The sequence below is a fragment of the Pseudochaenichthys georgianus genome, chromosome 5 (assembly GCF_902827115.2).
Source record: "Pseudochaenichthys georgianus chromosome 5, fPseGeo1.2, whole genome shotgun sequence".
Classification (NCBI taxonomy): Eukaryota; Metazoa; Chordata; class Actinopteri; order Perciformes; family Channichthyidae; genus Pseudochaenichthys; species Pseudochaenichthys georgianus.
This window is the reverse complement of record NC_047507.1, coordinates 39,106,763-39,113,852: the sequence shown is the minus strand read 5'-3', so window position 1 is coordinate 39,113,852 and position 7,090 is coordinate 39,106,763. Positions and strand designations below refer to the sequence as shown.

Sequence of the window (7,090 nt, the reverse complement as noted above, 5' to 3'; positions counted from 1 at the left end):
ACTAACTTAGTTTATTATATAATACTCGAGCATAGTTTAATAAATATAATTTATAGCATCAAGAAAGAAATACAGATTATTTATTTTTGAAGAATAATTAGAAACACGATTTGGTGGTCATATCCAGTTGGAAAGGATATTAGCCAACTCCCCAGGGCTCTCACACCTTACCACCATCTCACACACACACACACACACACACACACACACACACACACACACACACCACACACCACACACACACACACACACACACCACACACACACACACACACACACACACACACACACACACACACACACACACACACACACACACACACACACACACACACACACACACACACACACACACACACACACACCACACACACACACACACACACACACCACACACACACACACACACACACTACACACACACACACACACACACACACACACACACACACACACACACACACACACACACACAAGCTGTCCTGCTGAAGGAGGTCTTTGGTTTTTTGCAGGTTGTGATCAACAGCTCCATCTAAGAACTGAACCCAGGTCAGCTGAGATTCCCCGCATACATGACTGCACCTGAATAGAGGGGTAACATTTTTTATCCACAATAACAATTACAATAATAATACTAAATGAAAAGATAATACAAATTAAGTTCATTTCTACTAGGCTTGACATTTTTATCGTTAAAATTCCCATTTTATATCATGCATATTACACATGAAATACAGTCGGAGCAAAAGAATACTACATATTTACAGATATGAACTTCAAATATCAGAAGTATTATAATCACTAAACCTTAATGTTACCTGATGATCTCAAGAACTTTCTTTAACAGTGCTCCCAATTTAGAAACCTGTAGCGAGAAAAGAAAAGTCCTTTATATGTTAATATGAATATTGAATGACACGTTTCATAATATTCCTAAATACTATATAAAGGGCAAAGACCACCTTTAACTGCTCTAAACATGCTCTTTTGAAATGTGCATATTTCACCAGGGTTTGTCTTAACCCCGTCAACAGAGTGTCGAGTTATGTACGACACTTTAAAAAGGCTCAGCAATTGAAGCACATGCGTTGAGCACCAGGAAAAGCGCTTTATAAATGTATTGTATTATTATTACTAAATAACTGTGTGTAACACACATCTGGGTTTCCTACAGTCCAACTCCAACACGAGTTGGACTGGTCTGACCTGTGTCCCTTTGATAAGGAGAAAAAGAGCTGCTGCTGATCGTAATCAACACGGAAAAAGTCAATCGTTTTCTCTGGAAGTAGAACAAAGAGCTGCTTCGAATACCACCGACGCGGATAACTAAACAATGGGGACATTGGCTCAAGAAAGTGAAGCTGCTGTTCAAAAGAATAGAGGAGCCTGATTTTCAGGTTGTCTGTTGTGCCTCGACTGTGACATGTTCCCATGCGTTCATGTTCAAAAAGCTCTTATGTATAAAACAATTCCGCTTGCCGATAAAGACCTACATGGACATATTAGTCCTTGCTCTGTGGAGATGTGACTCGTCTGCACACCCGTCGCTGCTGGCAACACGACATTACATTGTTCACAATTGCAGGAACAGTCAAGCCACACCGTGCCTGAGAGGAGCACAACATTTACATATGGCAACACTTTTCCAGATTACTGGCATCATTTTCAGGTGATTTGAAATGAAACTAGATTCATTAAGCGCTCATCATAGCAACTAAATATATTCAGATTCAGATGATCCCTCGTTAGGAACACTTTGGTATATTGTAAGCCGAGGTCCATTTTTGATTAATATGAAAAGTGTACTCGTAACACAAAACACGAGACCTTGTCTCATGAGTAACGAGGGTTAACACGTGGTGGTTTAATGCTTCAGACAATATACCATCAGAGATTGGCGTGACATTTTTAAAATTACAGATGTTACAGGTGTGTGTGTCTTACATTGTCCTCTACTCCGCTATAGTCCATGGGTGGATAGAGACAGAGAGCCAGATCATCGACACTGAGGAGGAAACAGGAAGAGGCAGAGATTTGTTTTGACTGTTCTATTATTGGACACAAATGTTGATTGAGTTTGTTTAAAAAAAGCAAATTGATCAAAAGCTGGCCGAAAGTTAAATGAAGATTGGTGTTGGGCAAAATACCAACTACTATATATATATATACTACTCTTCTAATATCAGAGTAGCACATGATAACAAAGGCCCTGCGTAGCTGTGTACGTAACAGGACGTATGATTACCAGAAGAGCGTCAGGACTGTTTTAGGCATATAAAAAACGTTGTTGTCACAATAGTTGTCTCGGTGACAACAATCCACATGATGATTCACTCTATGGAGATAGACATATGACTGTCATGTTTATTTCTTACGTGGGCCGCACCGTCTTGTATATCAGCATGTCAAGGACTCTGTTCTGGGAACTATTTGTCCCACGCAGCGCTGGGTGTGATGACTACTTCCATTCTTGCAAGGATAATACAGTGATAACTACTGTAAAGCCCATGTTAGCCGGTGCGGACCGGCCAAAGGTAGCTCCTCTCCTCCGCCGTCCCCCGGCAACTCCCGAGCAGCAGGGTGACTGTTCAGAAGGGGTATAACGCGAAACCCGCAGGTCCCCACCAACCCGTTCACGTATCTAACAGATATTCCCCACTCAGCGAGACCCGCTGAGAAGCCAACTCTGGTTATTGGTAGCTCTATTATGAGACACGTGAATTTAGAGACCGACGCCTCCACAGTCACATGCATTCCGGGGGCCAGAGCGGGCGACGTTGAGGCGCATCTTAAACTGCTGGCTAAAAATAAACGTAAATACAGTAGGATTGTTATTCACGTCGGTGGTAATGATGTTCGTTTACGCCAATCAGAATGCACCAAACTTAATGTGGCGTCGGTGTGTAGTTATGCTAAAACAATGTCGGACACCGTAATCTTCTCTGGTCCCCTCCCCAATCTGATCAACGATGACATGTATAGCATGTCATCATTTCAGCGCTGGTTGTCTTGGTGGTGCCCAGCAAACAATGTGGGCTTCGTAAATAATTGGACAGCCTTCTGGGGAAAACCTGGTCTGATTAAGAGAGACGGCATTCACCCTACTTTGAAAGGTGCAGATCTCATTTCGGCAAACATTTCAGGGCTTTGTGGACTTAATCCATGACAAACTGGAGTTGAGACCAGGAGGCGGAGTCGCAGTCTTACACGCTTCTCTGCGCTCTCTCCGAGGCAGTCATCCATAGGAATCCCGAACCCAATAAAATACCCAATATTAGCGGTGTGTGTGTCTGCCCAAGGACAATTTAAGGTAAAACCTAATAGAGGTGTCATACATAATAACCTAATAAAAGTAAATGTAACAACTACTACAGTGCAACAAAACAGGAAGATTACATGTGGTCTCTTAAACATAAGATCTCTAGCATCTAAAGCAATATTGGTAAATGATTTAATATCAGATTATAATATTGATAAATGCTGTCTCACTGAAACTTGGTTGAGACATGAAGAATATGTCAGCATAAATGAGGCCACTCCACCCAGCCATGTCAACACTCATATTGCTCGAGGCACGGGCCGAGGAGGTGGAGTTGCAGCAATCTTTGACTCAAGTTTACTTATCAATACTAAACCAACATTAAATTATACCTCCTTTGAAAGCCTCGTTTTTAGTCTTACGCATCCGACCTGGAAAACTTTGCAGCCAATCTTATTTGTTACAGTGTATCGTGCACCAGGTCCTTATTCAGAATTCTTATCAGAATTCTCTGAGTTTTTATCAACTTTGGTTCTTAAAACAGATAAAGTAATTATCGTAGGTGACTTTAATATTCATGTTGACGTTGATAAAAATAGCCTTACTGTTGCATTTAACTCTATATTAGATTCTGTTGGTTTCTGTCAAAGTGTAAATAAACCAACCCACTGCTATAATCACACTCTCGACCTTGTTCTGACTTATGGTATTGAAATTGAGCAACTATTAGTCGAACCGCATAATCCTGCTTTATCCGACCATTTCTTAGTAACTTTTGAAGTACTGTTACTAGACTACAAAGCAATAGTCAAAGGCTCCTGCAGCAGAAACCTATCTGTTAGTGCTATAGCCAAATGTAAGGAAGAGATTCCACCAATACTTAACTCGATAGCATGTCTGCATGTAGGGGAGGAAACTTATACAAAATGTACACCTCCCCAAATTGATCATGTTGTTGATAGTGCTATAGATGCGCTGCGAATAAAATTAGACTCTGTTGCTCCTTTGAAAAAGAAGAAAACAAAACAACATAGATTAGCTCCATGGCATAATGCCGAAACCCGCAAAATAAAGCAAAAGTCTAGACAACTTGAAAGGATATGGCGTTCCACTAAACTTGAAGAATCTCGTTTAATTTGGCATATTACTCTCAATGAATATAAGAAAGCACTGCGTAAAGCGAGAGCAGCTTACTACTCTTCATTAATAGATGAGAATAAGAATAATGCAAGATTTCTTTTCAGCACTGTAGCCAGGCTGACAGAGAGCCACAGCTCGACTGAGCCTTCTATTCCCATAGCACTCAGTAGTAATGATTTTATGTGCTTTTTTAACGATAAAATTGTTACTCTTAGAAACAAAATCAATGACCTCTTGCCTTTGACCAGTATAGTGTTATCAACAGCTCCCGGAATCGTAAGTTCTAATATTACACTAGAAAGTAAACTAGAATGCTTTTCAGCCATAAACCTTGAACAATTAAATTCAATGATTCTCTCTTCTAAACCATCAACGTGCATGTTAGACCCAATTCCAACTAAGCTGTTGAAGGAAGTTTTTCCATTAATTAGCACTTCTTTATTAAATATTATGAATATGTCTTTATTATCAGGCTATGTTCCACAATCATTTAAAGTAGCAGTGATAAAACCGCTTCTTAAAAAGCACAACCTCGATCCAGAGGTTTTAGCCAACTATAGACCTATTTCTAATCTTCCGTTCCTCTCAAAAATTCTTGAGAAAGCGGTCGCAAAACAGTTGTGTGATTACTTAAAAAACAATGATTTATTTGAAGATTGTCAGTCTGGCTTTAGAACACATCATAGCACAGAGACAGCTGTGGTTAAAGTCACAAATGACATTCTAATAGCCTCAGACAAGGGACTTGTCTCTATTCTTGTCTTGCTCGATCTCAGTGCTGCATTTGATACTATCGACCATGATATCTTATTGCAAAGACTAGAGCACTTAGTTGGCATACAGGGAACTGCTTTAGGCTGGTTTAGGTCCTATCTATCTGAACGCTCTCAGTTTGTACGTGTTAACGATGAATCTTCCACGCAAACCAAAGTTAGCCATGGAGTGCCACAGGGCTCAGTGCTCGGACCTATTTTGTTCACATTATATATGCTTCCGTTAGGCAATATTATAAGAAATCATTCTGTAAACTTTCATTGTTATGCGGATGATACTCAACTATATTTATCAATCAAGCCTGATGAAATTAATCATCTAAATAAAATTCAAGACTGCCTCAAGGACTTAAAAACATGGATGACCTTCAACTTTTTGATGTTAAACACGACTAAAACTGAAGTTATTGTACTTGGCCCGAAGAATCTACGAAACAAATTATCTAAAGATATACTAACTATGGATGGCATTAATCTGGCCTCCAGTGAGACTGTAAGGAATCTTGGTGTTATATTTGATCAGGATTTATCCTTTAACGCCCACATAAAATCTATTTCAAGGACCGCCTACTTTCATCTACGTAACATTGCAAAAATCAGGCATTTCTTGCCTCAAAACGATGCAGAGAAACTAGTCCATGCATGTGTTACTTCAAGGCTGGATTATTGTAACTCCTTATTATCAGGGTGTACCAAGAAGTCAGTCAAGTCGCTTCAGCTGATTCAAAATGCTGCAGCTCGTGTACTAACCAGAGTTAGGAAAAGGGACCACATGAGTAATGTGGTCCCTTTTCCTAACTCTGGTTATATAGAACACAGGATATAATTTAAAATTCTTCTTCTCGCCTACAAAGCCCTTAATGGGCAGGCGCCATCTTACCTTAAAGAACTCATTATACCCTACTGTCCTACTAGGGCATTGCGTTCCAAGAATGCAGGGTTGTTGGTTGTTCCTAGAATCTCTAAAAGTACAATGGGAGCCAGAGCCTTTTCTTATCAAGCTCCACATTTGTGGAATCAGCTTCCAGTTTGTGTTCGGGCGGCAGACACCCTATCCGTTTTTAAGAGTGCGCTTAAGACCTTCCTTTTTGATAAAGCTTATAGTTAGGGCTGATTAGATTCAGCCCCTAGTTTTGCTGATATAGGCTTAGTTTGTCGGGGGACATCTTACTTCTTCCTTCTCTCTGTCTATACCTGTGTACTCTCATGTTCCGATTAACCCAGCTTCCCCAAATGTCTTTCTTTTTGGTGTCTATATACGCCGGGATCCGGAGACATGGATGATCCTGTGGTCCAGTGCCCTGGATCACGAGCCCTAGATCTTGAGTCGTGGCTGTGGTCCTGGATCATAAGTCCTGGATGGATATCCTCGTGGATTCATCTTCTTATTATAGACACATGCATTTCCAAACATCTGGACTACCTATGTTGCAAATGTATTATCTTTTCAATTTACACACGGCATCTATTGCACGTCTGTCCGTCCTGGGAGAGGGATCCCTCCTCTGTTGCTCTCCCTGAGGTTTCTCCCATTTTCCCCTTTAAACTGTGGGTTTTCTCCGGAAGTTTTTCCTTGTACGATGTGAGGGTCTAAGGACAGAGGGTGTCGTATTGTCATACTGATATTCTGTACACACTGTGAAGACCACTGAGACAAATGTAACATTTGTGATATTGGGCTATATAAATAAATAAATAAACATTGATAATAAATACATGTATCCTGATATTGAAGACCAAGCTAACAGTTGGTTTTATTATGAACAGAGCAAATCAAACAGACCAACCAAAGGATTTTATGTAGCAGATTTGTGCTTTTATCCATTTGTCACTATGATGAACATACATTGAAAATGTGCAATACAAAATTCATAAAATACAAATAACTATACAAACTAGGGCTGTCAGTCGATTCAAA

At 40.1% G+C, this 7,090-nt stretch overlaps 1 long non-coding RNA gene across 1 annotated transcript; it reads right to left on the bottom strand.

The window, feature by feature from the left end:
* Positions 1 to 420: 420 nt before the first annotated feature.
* LOC117446506 (uncharacterized) lies at positions 421 to 3,708 on the bottom strand. The gene is made up of 3 exons (XR_004552143.2): positions 1,945 to 3,708; positions 819 to 865; positions 421 to 582 (listed from the first exon to the last, which is right to left on the bottom strand). It is a non-coding gene; the product is annotated as an uncharacterized lncRNA (long non-coding RNA).
* Between the last annotated feature and the right edge of the window lie 3,382 nt (positions 3,709 to 7,090).